At 40.3% G+C, this 14,915-nt stretch overlaps 1 pseudogene; it reads right to left on the bottom strand.

Annotated features, from left to right (window-relative positions):
• Positions 1 to 12,001: 12,001 nt before the first annotated feature.
• LOC124664871 lies at positions 12,002 to 13,959 on the bottom strand (annotated as a pseudogene).
• Positions 13,960 to 14,915: the final 956 nt, after the last annotated feature.

Here is a 14,915-nt window from a genome sequence, read left to right as displayed (position 1 = left end):
AGGATCTTGCCATTGTGCCTTTTAATCAAATGGGTGAGGGGCTGCAGAATATTGTTCAAGCTTATCAGGATGAAGAGGATGCTGCTCTTGAGGATGGCATGATTCTCCAGGATAATGCAATGGATCTGCAGGAAAACAATAATGTAAATGCTTTGCAATTGTTGGAGAATGTTGACCTGGTGCCTCCCCATGAAGCTCATCTGGTGATTGGCAGGGTGGAAACACATTTCTTCAATATCCCTGAAGAGAATGACCTTACCAAAAAGTTTTCCAAGCAAGGGCTGAAAATCTGGGAGAGTTACTTTGCTCCTCACATGCTTGCCTCATCTGCAAATGCTTATACCCATGATATCCCTGTAAGTTGGTTTAACTTTGTTACACTCATGCTCATGACTCCTGAAAAATTTGATTGGGCCAAGGGTTTCTTATCCTCACAATTATGGAATATTATTAAGGAATCTGTTGCCTATGAACACACTATATCTTTTGTTATCCCTGATAAGTGTGTTGCTGATCAGGCTCCTGTCTGTAAGATGTTGGAAGATTTGCATGAGAGTCCTAATGGAAGTTCTCTGGGTGTTTTCACAACAGATCTCTCTCCTAAGAAGAAGAGAAGAGATGGAAAAGTACCTCTGGTTGAATCAGAGGTAAGGAGAAGCCCTAGATTGAATATCTTAAATGATGGATATAAAAATCATGTCAACTGTGTGGATAAGAACTGCTTAACTTGCAATGCTGCTCCTCCTTTAATTAATACCAAAGTAGTAAAAAACTTGGCTACTTCTTTCTGTAAGGTTCATGAGGATGGTCTGGACAAGAAGTTACAGAAGAAAGGCAAGTTGGAGTCAAAGAAAAAGGCTCCAGGATCTGCTCATGAGGCCCCAGCTGCAAATGCCAAAGTAACTAGAGGAAAAAGCCAAGCAAGCTCTGGAGAAAGTAATAAGGAAAAGGGAGCAAGTGCTGCTGATGGAGTAGCACCACAAGCCAAAAAAAGGCTCCACAAATAGTTCCTTATGTTAGAAATCTTAGCAGCTTTTGTGGCAGTGAAGGATGTTTCTTTTGTTGCATGTAAGGTCTGGAAGACATGTCAAAACTTGTCAAGTTTGCTTTTGTGGATGATATTCTGGAATATGTCCTTTGTAATGATCTATGTTACTTGTGCTTGCTTGAAATTTCACTGGTTTCTTTCTATTCTGCCTGGGTTCTTCTTCAGCTTGATAGCACTTCACATATACTCAAGTGATTGTACAAAAAACCATCATAGTTTCTTATGGAGCACAACAAATCATGGAAAATTTTGAATTGGAATTTGAGAGGTATCAATTCTGAAAAGAAATGGGTTGCTCTAGCTAGTAAAATTGAAGAATCCAATTGTGACATTATCTGTCTACAAGAAACAAAAAGGGAATCATTTGATTTGGACTATATTAAGAAATTCTGTCCTAAAAAGTTTAATAAATTTGAGTTTCTCCCATCAGTGGGTGCTTCTGGAGGAATTATCATTATTTGGTGCAGCTCTTTATTCACTGGCACACCTGTCTTTTCGTAATGAGTTTTCCATCTCTATACAGTTCACTTGCAATATCTCAGCTAGTACATGGATTTTGACTAATATCTATGGCCCAAGTCAGGCTGATAGAAAGGCAGATTTTATTGAATGGTTCTCCAACATAGATATGCCTGTTGACATGGATTGGTTGATTATGGGGGATTTCAATTTCATCAGAAAACCTTCAGATAGAAACAAGCCAGGAGGGGACTTAAATGGAATGCTTTTATTCAACGAGGCAATCAGTAACCTTGGATTGGTAGAATTACCACTAAAAGGTAGAAAGTACACCTGGAGAAATATGCAACAAACACCTCTCCTTGAAAGATTAGACTGGTTTTTCTCTTCATCATCTTGGACTGTTAGCTATCCTTCAACTCTGGTTTTCCCTCTTGTTAAGCCAACTTCAGACCATGTTCCCTGTGTCATTACCATTGGAACAAAAATACCAAAGGCAAGAACTTTCAGATTTGAGAATTATTGGTTACAACATAGTGATTTCAAAAGCATAGTGCAAGCAAGTTGGAACATTCCTGTTGGTCATTCTGATCCAGCCAAGAAAGTCACTGCTAAGTTGAAAAATCTAAGGAGAAGTATTAAGCTCTGGGCAAAAAATTTACCCTGCTTAAGAATGCTCATTGACAAAGTTAATCTAGTTATTACTTTTCTGGATAATGTTGAGGAATTAAGAACTCTTTCCCTTGAAGAATGGAATTTGAGAGATATTCTTAAAGATCATGTGATAACTTTGTTACAAAATCAGAAGGCTTACTGGAAACAAAGGGGGAAAATAAAATGGGTCAAGCTTGGAGATGCAAATACCAGATTTTTCCATACAAAAGCAACAATAAATTATAGACACAACTATATTTCAATGCTAGTAAATGACAGTTTGGCTGAAATCTCTGATCATGATGGAAAAGCAGATATTCTGTGGAAGGCATTCAAGGAGAGGATGGGTATGACTGATAATCCCTCTATGCAGTTTGATTTACAAGAGCTTTTTGGTACCAATGTAAATACAGACACTTTTGCACATTTGGAAGTACCTTTTTCTGATAAGGAAATTGATGATATTATTAAGGACCTGCCTAATGACAAATCTCCAGGACCTGATGGATTCAATAATGAATTTTTCAAGAATTGTTGGTCAATTATTGGTCCAGATGTGAAAGACATGATAAGAGCTTTCTATGAGGGTGATTTAAACTTGGAAAGTATCAACTCCTCATACATTACTTTAATTCCAAAGATTGACACTCCTTTGCTTCCAGGAGATTTCAGACCTATTTCCTTGCTAAATACAGTGCTTAAAATCATCACCAAACTTTTAGCAAACAGATTGCAAAAGATCATTCTTCAGCTAGTGCACAAGAATCAATATGGTTTTCTTAAGCAAAGATCTATTCAAGACTGCCTGGGATGGGCTTTTGAATATCTCTTCCAGTGTCATAAATCAAAAGAGGAGATTGTCATTCTCAAGTTAGATTTTGAAAAGGCTTTTGATAAGATAGAGCATAACACAATTCTAGAAATCTTGAAAGCTAGAGGATTTGGGGAAAGATGGATTAAATGGATTCATCTAATTCTTAGTTCTGGAACTTCTGCTATTCTTCTGAATGGAACTCCTGGAAAGAAATTCTATTGTAAGAGAGGGGTTAGACAAGGAGATCCCCTCTCCCCCCTTCTTTTTGTGTTAGCAGCAGATCTTCTTCAGACCATCTTGAATAAAGCTATGGCTCAAGGCTTAATAGACAAACCAATTCCTTCAGCTGCCTGTCCTGACTTTCCAATTGTGCAATATGCTGATGACACTCTGGTTGTGATGAAGGCAGATGCCAGAAATCTTATCTGCCTTAAGGCTTTGCTACAATCTTTTGCTGATTCCACTGGGCTGAAAGTAAATTACAATAAATCAAACATGATACCCATAAATTTGAGTGAGGAAAGGCTGAATCATCTGTCTGCAACAATGAATTGTAAAAAAGGTTCTCTTCCTTTCACTTATCTTGGACTACCTTTAAGTATTGTGAAACCTTCCATGGAGCATTTTTTACCCATTGTTCAAAGAGCACAAGCTAGGCTAGGAGGGATTGCAGATTTCTTAAACTATGGAGGAAAATTACAGTTGGTGAAATCAGTCCTGGCCTCAATGCCAATTTTCTTCATGTGTTGCTTTGATGTACCTGTGGCAATAAAGGAACAAGTGGTAAAGTACATGAGACATTGTTTATGGAGAAAGAAAAATTCTGAGGTCCAAGCAAATGGCTCTGCTCTTATAGCATGGAAAAAATTTTGCAGACCTAAAGAACAAGGTGGTTTAGGTGTGCTCAATCTGGATATTCAAAATAAAGCTCTTATGTTAAAGAATCTGCACAAATTCTTCAACAGTCATGATATACCTTGGGTGAAATTAATCAGAGAAGCATATTACTCAAATGACAATATTCCCACACACAAGTCAGATGCCTCTTTCTGGTGGAAATCTCATCTTAAGTTGCTTGACATCTACAAATCTATGGCAAGATGCAATATTGGAAATGGAAACACTGTGAACTTCTGGACTGATCTTTGGGAACATAATTGTTTACAACACAAATTTCCTCATCTTATAACTTTTGCCAAACACATCGATTGGTCTGTGGCAAAGGTGGTCAATACAGAATATCTGGAAGATCTTTTTCATCTGCCTCTCTCCCAGCAGGCTTATGTGGAGTTTCAGAGTTTGGAAAGTTTATGCCAAAATACTCTCACAATCATTCAAGAAGGAAATAAGGATAATTGGACATACATTTGGGGGAGTGCAGAATTTTCTTCACAAAGAGCATATAAAGCTATGATTGGATCCATTCCAACACCAAAGATTTTTACATCTATTTGGGAATCCTCTTGTCAAGCAAAGCATAAGTTCTTCTTTTGGCTATTACTTCATGATAGATTAAATACAAGAAATCTTTTGAGAAGAAAGAACTTTCAGTTACAATCTCATAATTGTGCGGTGAGAAACTGCAATACAGAAGAAACTCTTGTGCATCTTTTCTGGACATGTCCATTTGCGGACCAATGCTGGGATTTTGTATGTCCACAACGGAATAAAAGATTATCTATACTAGAGGCTCTAGAGGAAATGAAGAAAAGGATCAATCTACCTTTTGCTATGGAGATCATTATGTTGTCTGCTTGGGGCATTTGGATTATCAGAAATAACAAAGTTTTTAAAGATCAGAATGCAGACTTAAATAGTTGGAAAGCTATATATCTTCAAGAACTAAGGCTTCTAGTGCACAGAATGAAGAAAAAACACTTAGCTCTTTTCAAGGATTGGATGCAGACTCTGTCTTAGTTATTTTCTTTTTCTTCTTCTTTCTTTCTCCTTTTGAGAGTTTCTCACTCTCTCTTTGTAATACATACTCTGTTTTTTGCTTTAATAAATAAATAATAAAAATTGCAGTGGGTTTTACCCACTGTTTTACCTTAAAAAAAAAACCTACGAACATGAACCACAAAGGTGATACTATTGTTGTCAATAGAAGAGTAAAATGAATCTTCACTATAGTAGGAGAGACAGACACCCGCAAAGCCACTCATGCAATACAAGTTGCATGTCGAGCGTGGAGCAAATCTCATGAACGCGGTCATGTAAAGTTAGCCCGAGCCGCTTCATCCCACTATGCCACAAAGATGCAAAGTACTCAAACTAAAGATAACAAAGCATCAACGCCCACAAACAATTATGTTCTACTCGTGCAACCATCTATGCATAGACATGGCTCTGATACCACTGTAGGGATTCGTAGCATAGAAAACAAAAAATTTCCTACCGCGAGAACGCAATCCAAGCCAATATGCAATCTAAAAGACGGTAGCAACAAGGGGATGAACGAGACTAACCCTTGAAGATTTCCAAAGCCTACGAGATTGGATCTCGTTGTTGCAGAAGATGATCACTTGCCGCTTTCAAAAGCGCGTAGAAGATCTTGACGGTGCCACAATCGGGCGGCACCTTCGTACTCGGTCACACGTTCGGTGTTGATGAAGATGACGTCCTTCTCCCCGTTCCAGCGGGCAGCGGAAGTAGTAGATCCCCCTTGAATCCCGGCAGCACGACGGCGTGGTGGCGGTGTTGATGGAGATCTCCGGCGGAGCTTCGCTAAGCGTATGCGGGAGAGGTGGAGGAGGAGGGGCGGCTAGGGTTTGGGGAGAGGGGGTGGCCGGCCACTAAGGGGTGCGGCCAAGCTATGGCTTGAGGTGTCCGGGACTCCGCCTTCCATAGTGATTTCTTCCGAACTTTTCTAGAACCTTCTAGAACCTTCCATAAATGCACCGGATCATTTTCAAACTTATAAAATGACTTCCTATATATGAATCTTATTCTCCGGACCATTCCGGAACTCCTCGTGATATCCTGGATCCTATCCGAGACTCCGAACAAAACTTCGAACTCCATTCCATATTCAATATCTACTAATACGACATCAAACCTTAAGTGTGTCACCCTACGGTTCGCGAACTATGTAGACATGGTTAAGACCTCTCTCCGACCAATAACCAATAGCGGGATCTGGAGATCCATAATGGCTCCCACATATTCAACGATGACTTAGTGATCGAATGAACCATTCACATACGATACCGATTCCCTTTGTCACGCGATATTTTACTTGTCCGAGGTTTTGATCATCGGTATCTCTATACCTTGTCAACCTCGTCTCCTGACAAGTACTCTTTACTCGTACCGTGGTATGTGGTCTCTTACGAACCATTCATATGCTTGCAATCTATTTAGACGACATTCCACCGAGAGGGCCCAGAGTATATATATCCGTCATCGGAATGGACAAATCCCACTGTTGATCCATATGCCTCAACTCATACTTTCCGGATACTTAATCCCACCTTTATAACCACCCATTTACGCAGTGGCGTTTGATGTAATCAAAGTACCTTTCCGGTATAAGTGATTTACATGATCTCATGGTCGAAAGGACTAAGTAACTATGTGTCGAAAGCTTATAGCAAATAACTTAATGACGTGATCTTATGCTACGCTTAATTGGGTGTGTCCATTACATCATTCATATAATAACATAACCTTGTTATTAATAACATCCAATGTTCATGATCATGAAACTATGATCATCTATTAATCAACAAGCTAGTTATACAAGAGGCTTACTAGGGACTCATTGTTGTTTACGTAACACACATGTATCAATGTTTCGGTTAATACAATTATAGCATGGTATATAAACATTTATCATAAACACAAAGATATATAATAACCACTTTTATTATTGCCTCTTGGGCATATCTCCAACATTATGTGCATCAATTGATGCAGAAACCGGGATCGTCTAGAAATACCATTGCCTAAAAAATTATTTTTAATCTAAAAAATCTGAAAATAAATTTGAGGTGAACATCCAAATATTCTATGTCCGCACATAAAATTTCAACATTTTTGTGTAAAAAGTACAATCTTTGGTGCTTATACCTTCTCATGAGATGTTCATTTTTGTCTTTTTTACACGGCCCACAAAAGGTATCCTTTTCTCACAAAATGGCGTGTGTTGACAACATATCCGGATGTACATCTAGATTTTTTGCAAATGTTTTTAACTTTTAAAATATATTTAAAATGATTTTTTATAATAGATGTATTTAAACCTATGAGCCAAAACACCATGTTCCGGGGCCATCCTCCTTTTCAAACAAAATAGTGGCAATGATAGAAGACTCTACTCTTCCATCCCAAAAAAACAAGAGGCCCAAAGGTAGGGTAAAATAGCGCGACCACCCTGGCCCAGCGGTCAAAGCCCCAACACCAGGGGATACTAACAACTATAATATTAGTTATTGTACCTACATGTATAATAAATATCTTGAAAATAATCCAACCATCGCAGGCAAATACATATCACATGCTAATATAGACACATAAGCACATGTGTACATGATTATTAATAAACAATGTCTACCATACAATTTTCTGTAATTTCGTTTAACTATGTTTGTCTGATTTATGCTCCAAGTGGATTCATTCCTATACTTATTTTCATGAGTTAAGATGATTTTATTTGATAAAACAAATATAAGCACGTGTGTACATGATTATTAATAAAATTTACGTCATTCAGTGCCAAATACAAAGCAAACACAAGTTTCAGACAAACTACCCAACTCACTACCACATGTAAAACACATTTGACAGCCATTAAAGCTGCATGGAAACCATTAGATTGCATACTCCTCACAAGAACCTTATTTTAGTTTATTTTCTTGTAACTAATCATATACTAGAAATTGTAGGCAAGATATTTGTTGAAATGTACACTTTAAAGATATGTGCTAAGACATTGAAGAATATAAAAATTACAGACACGCATGCATATTTAATGCAAGTTCATACATTAATCTATGGAGGCATATAATTCAGTTATTTTAACTTTTCCCACATTTAATTAAATATTTATTAATCGTGTAAGTGACATTGTATCAAAAAGGAAAAAAATACTTATGTTGCAAGATTGACACAATCTAAATTCAGCATTGTATGCGTTTATTTTTCAATGATATATGTTAGTAATGTATAGAACATGGCATACTTAATATTTTGCAAAAAAATATTATTAAGTAGAAGTACTTAATTTATACATTTCTAACAAATTACATGGAAGCATAAAATTCTTGTATAAATAACTCACATGTGCCAAATAAATTTTTGGATCGTCATGAGCAGGATAGGTGCGGTAAATTGGATTTCAGAAACACATACTTGCTCGATATGCCTTAAATAATAAGCTACGTTGTGTCTATATATTTCTATACCACAATAAAGTGTATCAGTATCGATTTCTATGAGCCATTTGATCTCTCTCATCGGATGGCCTGCATTCAATGGTCTAAAATCAGTAACAATGTGACAATATATGCATCAATGGATTGGCTAATCTAACAGCCAATGTTTTAGGGATTTGTGGTGTGCCTTAGCATTACTTTGTTCTAAATCTGTCGTGTGCCATCTTACAAGCTTTGGAAAGAAAATAATAAAAGAAATAACTATTGGAAGTTTCGGGAGTCTTTTAGGCTACCCTAGGTGACCCTGCAAATATTGGCATGCTGGATATGAGAGAGAAAGAGTTCCATTGATTTAATCATTCCGAGAGCATATGTTCTTGCAAACTTTAAATACAAGCTAAATAAAAATGGTGCAATTAGGAAGTAAAAATAAAAATATATTTTGAGAAATTGTTATTTCTCAATGGACTGACTTGCACATTGTGGAGCACTAGCAATTTTGCATATTTCCCTAATTTTGCATATAGTGCATACATCATCATATTTATTTATATATAATTATTGTTGATAGAAAATCCTATATAATATAAATTCGGGTTAGTGACATCTAAATTGCTCCAAGAAACTAGTTTATTTTTAGTAATTTTCAATTGAATTTGAAATGCGTCCTGTAAACTTAAAATTCAAAGCAAGATGAAAGAGTATAATTACATTAAGGAAATTTTGACAAATTAGAGATTTTGACGTGTATATGCATGTCATAACTTCTTATGTTTTTTTGCACACACACGCGTCCCACTTAGTAGTGATTAATTAACGGTCTATTGTTTTGTTACTACCCCGAATTGTCACATCTATTTTTATTGTATAAAGTGATTAATCGTGAAATTTAAAAGTATGCATAACACAAGTGTATATAGCAGTATAGAAAATCTAAATTTCTTGATAGTGCGAAGTATGTGCCATCTTCTAGTAAAAAAATGGGCATTAAATAAAATTTAAAAAATCATTTGTCAAAACATAACATCTTTGTGGCCCAGAAAAAAGACAAAACTTCGATTTAAACATCAATTTTAAGCGTTAAACACCTTATAAAATGCCACATTTATATGAGATTGATTATGTAGTTAATATACGAATTGTTATAGTTGGGGTTTCTAACTTCACCCATAGCTGTAAGATGAAATTGGATAGGGATATAAAAATTTACAAGCACAAAAAATATTTCGTTTTCTCTATGTATTTAGATATATTTAGAAAATTTTGATTTTTTTTTATCTACAAGCATTTGAATCCACGCATGGGGACATCTGGATTTCTACTTGTCCTTCGTCCTCAGCGAAATAACCGCTAGCTCAGACAGTTCCTCAATGATACCTAGCGAATCTCACAAATGAGGACCGTGATGGCTAAGTGCAATCGCACACGCATAGTATATACACTCCACTAGCTCAAGAAATGATCGAAGTTCTCGTCAAATTATTGTCATTAAAAAAACAAGTGAAAACAAACACTTCTGGTATGGTCTTTTTAGTGTACAAGTCACATGCAGGTGGTTTCGCATGACAGATGCAAAAAACAAACAAAAAATATCAGTTAATATTTGCCCTGTCAACGACTGTGCCAGGATTTGGTTACGCTGCCAAAATCAGGCAAGCAAATATGCTGAAAACGCTGACTAAAACTAAGTCGTGTCAAATGCAGGTATATATGGGACTAAAATCATGATCAACAAGACAGCAACACTATAATTTGGTCACGGCGCCCATGTAAACAAAATTAAGAACTGTGCACGGATACGATTCACCCATGACACACGGACAATTCTTGCATGCCGGCCGAGTCTCCGAATGACATGTCATATGATCCTGGAAGATCTTGCAAAGATACTGCGAGATCTCTTGTTCTCTTCGAAGACCAAACTAGGAAAGAGTGTGGCTTGCTGGGCAGAAGCACCGGTTTCTGTCGAGACATGTGCAGGACCGCCTAGCTAGCAGGACACACACGTACGTTAGGTAGAATGGAACTAAATATAACATGTGTCTCATAGTAGGCCTCTGGGGTGTAGTGGTATGGCATATCACGATATGTACACATATGCCAAGAAGAAACTCCCAAACTTCAAAATTAAAAAAGATTATGCGTGATCGTTAGGTAGACCATAAAACTAAGGTTGCTAGTCATTTTTTATTTCTATTTGGACCACTTATTTGTCACTTTACACTATATTTAGGAGCTATAGTTTTGATTTGTACCCAAATTTATTGTTGAACAAAGAGAAGACTATGTGAGGCGATGTGCTTGCACGATGTTGGACTAATGGACTATCAATTCCAGCGCTAAAGGCCGAAACACCTATATACATTGCGAAAGTCCCTTTAGATTTCGAGCTACATGAAGCTTGTTTCTTACAACAAAATTCGCAACCACATTTGTAAAACACAAAAAAAAGGAAAAAAATACACAGGCACATATGTACATTTAGTAGGTGCATATATATTTTTGGTCCACATATATTCTCATATGTGATCTACAAAAAAAATACGAAGCGAAATCGAGCCTTTTTTTCTTTTCCAGAACCACAATTGTCTATTTTGAAAAAAAAAACAATACCATTTGGGAAAAAAAATACGGATATGTGCATGTCACATATGTATGTATCCACAAAAAAAGGTATTTTTTGGAACTTCTAAATAGCATTCTCATGTTTATATCGATGCACTCATATGTGTGCCTGATTCAAGGCTATCTTCTAGCATGGTACGAGTTAGACAGCTCCAACCTAGTCGGCACTTCCGAGTTGGAATGGGGTATTTGCCATTTCATCCCGTTATATCAGCAAAGTTGATGTGGTTATGTACTAAGATCTGTTTCATGGAAGAAAAAAAATCTTGCTACAATAAGACCATCAATAAGGAGAATATCTAGTTCATAGCACGACCATATGCGGCTATGAAGTAGCTTTGAGTACATATGTCATAAAATAGAGAAGCTACTTACCGGTTGAAGGTTTCTAGATCTGGTATGGTTCAAATAATTTAAAATTTGACACATATAATTTTGACTTGAACAAACTAAGACAATGGATATGATATGGATGAGTGATGTCAGTTTGTATTCACCATATATTGGTTATTTGTAACAAAACAGTTCAACTAATTTAAACGGGTAACTATGGCATGCTGACTATCTATGATGGTGAGCTTATGTATCTCCTATAGAAAATATTACAATTAATGAACCTAGCTTCTAGTTTACCAACAATTTAATTCTAAGTGATAAAACAAATTTTTAACCTTTTAAAATTCTGAAAAGAAACACACATAAGAAAATAAGGATAATATAGTTTAAGTTGTATACAGAACTTAAACGGTAGCACTCTTCTTTTCCCATTTTCACGTAGGTCACAATAGTCACATTATCTTACAGAAGTGATATGTCTAAGTTTCTTACCTACCTATGTGCGTGATTTTTTCTTACTTTCCTCCTCGAAACAGGCTTTCGCCCCGCTTTATAAATAAAGCAACCAAATCCATACAAAGTTCACATACAACACACATAGCACACACCCCACATCAAGAGTCTGCTGGGCCAAGCACAACACGCCCAAACACGCGACGGAAAACGATACAACACCCCACACAAGAGGTGTACTCAGAGGCTGGACGGTGTAGATATGCGGCGGGCAGCCGCAAGAAGATCCTCCAGCATGCCGTCCAAGCGCTCCTTGTCCCGCTGTCTACACAACGGGTACCACTGCTGCAACAAAGCCAAGAAAGAGAATACAGAGTCAGAAGCGCGCCGAGGTAAGATCCGCTCGATGACCATCTTATTGCGCACAGTCCACAAAGTCCAGGACAAGGCCGCGAACAATAACCAGAAGAGGCGCCTCCTCCTACCAGTAGTGTTCGCCCGGACCTCGATGAACTCCCCGAGGGCCGAGGCCTGCCACTCAGGCCCCAGCGCCTCCAACAGGAAGCTCCAAAGAAATCGTGCCGCGGTGCAGGAAAACATGATGTGAGTCGTTGTCTCCGGAACCGCACACAATGGGCAAAGCCCGTTGCCCGGCCCGTGCCTCTTCATAACCTCCACCCCAGAGGGAAGGCGATCCCTCAGCAGCTGCCAGAGGAAGATCTTCGTCTTAAGCGGGATAGGGGCCTTAAAGAGCGGACCCGTCCATGGAAGCAGAGGCCCCCTAAACAAAGCCCTATAGGCCGTCCGCACTGAGAACGTACCGACGGCGTTAAGCGCCATGAAGGCGCATCTAGTCCTCCCGGCAGGGCGTCCGGGAGGAGGTCCCGCAGCGAGTCCAGACTCAGGGCTTCCCCCTGAGTTAGACCGCGACGGAACACAAAATCCCATCCCTCCAGTGCCACTTCGGCCACCAGGCTAGAAGGGTTAGCACAGATGGCGAAGAGGTCCGGAAAGACAAGGTTAAGGGGGCGATCACCTAGCCATGTGTCGAGCCAGAACATGGTCCCTCTACCATCGCCTATGGAGAGGGAGAGCCCGGTTCTAATCTCGTGCTTGATGTCCTGGAGGGCTCTCCAAAACTGAGATCCCTCCCGACGGTCACAGGCAAGGAGTGGCCGACCCCGAAGGTATTTAGCCTTAATCAGCTTCAGCCACAAGCCCCCATCGTCCGACAAGATCCTCCAAACCCATTTCAGCATGAGGGCCACATTCATGTGGCGCGAGGATATGATCCCTATGCCCCCAAGGTCCTTGGGGGCGCACACATCGGCCCATCTGACCATGTGATACTTCTGGCGTCCTGTCCTGTCCTGCCAAAAGAAGCGGGATAGCTCCTTGTCGAAGGCAGCATGTACCCCTTCGGGAAGGATGTACAGACCCATGATATACATGGAAGGCTAGACAGAACGAGGAGTCAATGAGGATCGACTTGCTACCTTTGGAGGTGAACCTCCCACACCAAGGCTCCGCCTTCGCTCTAACTCGCCCCAACAAGGGGGCGAGGTCCCTAATAAGGATCCTAGAGTCCCTAACCGAAACTCCCAGGTAATTCATAGGGAAAGATGACAGCCTGCAGTTGAGGTTGTCAGCTATCCGCTGCTGAACTTCCGGGGGGTACCCCAAGACCACCACCTCGCTTTTGTCAAAATTAATTTTGAGGCCCGACATGGCCTCAAAGCAGAGGAGAAGGAATTTGGTGTTCGGGATGTCCAAGTCCGAGCCCTCAAACATAATCATGGTATCATCCGCATACTGGAGGTGAGTCACCCCTCCGCCAGGGATAAGGTGGCCCACCACACCGATAATATGGCCCGAGGTCCTAGCCCTCTCCGGGATCTCGGCCGGGGAATCCACCGCAGCATTGAAGAGGAGAGGGGACAGGGGTCACCACGACGCACTCCACACGCCGGCCTAAAATAGGGACCCACTTCCCCATTTATGTTAATGGCCGTGCTGCCAGACATCACGATCTGCATCACCCAACCAATCATCCGGTCGTCCACGCCCCTCCTCTGAAGAACCTGTCGGAGGAAGGACCAGTCCAAGCGGTCGTAGGCTTTCTGGAAGTCCAGTTTTAAGAAGACACCCCTCTGATGTCGACTCCTCGTGCACGATCTCATGTAGTGCAAGAATGCCATCGTGGATGTGGCGACCCTTGAGGAAGGCAAATTGATATTGGTGCGTAATCCGCTCCATAATCGGAGCCAACCTCATCGCACACACCTTGGAGAACAACCGTTGAACCACGTTGATGACCGTAATAGGCCTGAACTGGCGAATATCCGTGGCCCCCAGTATCTTGGGGATCAAGGTAATAACGCCGTAATTCAGGCGCCCCATATCAAGCGTCCCTACATAGAACTCCTGAAACATAGGTAGGATAGTCTCCTGGAGCTTCGCCCAGAATTTCTGGAAGAAGACAACCGGGAGTCCATCCGGACCAGGGGCCGAGTTAGCCTTCATTCCCTCGAGAGCGCTCCGGACTTCCGTTGAGAGGAACGGAAGGGTGAGAGCGGCATTCTCTTCGTCAGAGACCCAGGCCCTAGCTGGCCATAGGTCTGCCGCGAGGGCTACCCCAGTCCTGGGGCCAGCCGCAAATAGACCTTTATAAAAGGTATAGATATGGGTGGTGATCTCTCCGGCCTCCTCCAGAAGGCGATCACCATCCCAAAGACAGGGGATGGAACACTTCCGTCGACGACCATTCGCAATCGCATGGAAGTACGCAGTGTTCGCATCCCCTTTAAGAAGCCAATTCTGGCGGCTCCGCTGCCGCCAGAACGTCTCCTCCCCATGGTAGATCTCCATAAGCGAGTGTTCAAGGGCATATCGCTGAAGCCACTCCTCGGCGACTAGCCCCACCTCGTCCGCGATGCGGTCTAACTCCTGAACCTGGCGGAGGAGAAGGTCCTTTTTCAGCCGTACCTTGATACGTCCAATTTGCATCACTATTTTATATCATAATTTGCTGTTATTCATTGATATATTTCATATTGGGACACAATACTTATGTTATTTCATCTATTTTGCATGTTTCATCATTATTGGAGGATCGAACACCGGAGCCGGGATTCCGCTAGAAAAAGCACCGTCG

This window comes from Lolium rigidum, chromosome 6, assembly GCF_022539505.1.
Source record: "Lolium rigidum isolate FL_2022 chromosome 6, APGP_CSIRO_Lrig_0.1, whole genome shotgun sequence".
Lineage (NCBI taxonomy): Eukaryota > Viridiplantae > Streptophyta > Magnoliopsida > Poales > Poaceae > Lolium > Lolium rigidum.
The sequence above is the reverse complement of the archived record's forward strand: the minus strand, read 5'-3'. Positions and strand labels throughout refer to the sequence as shown.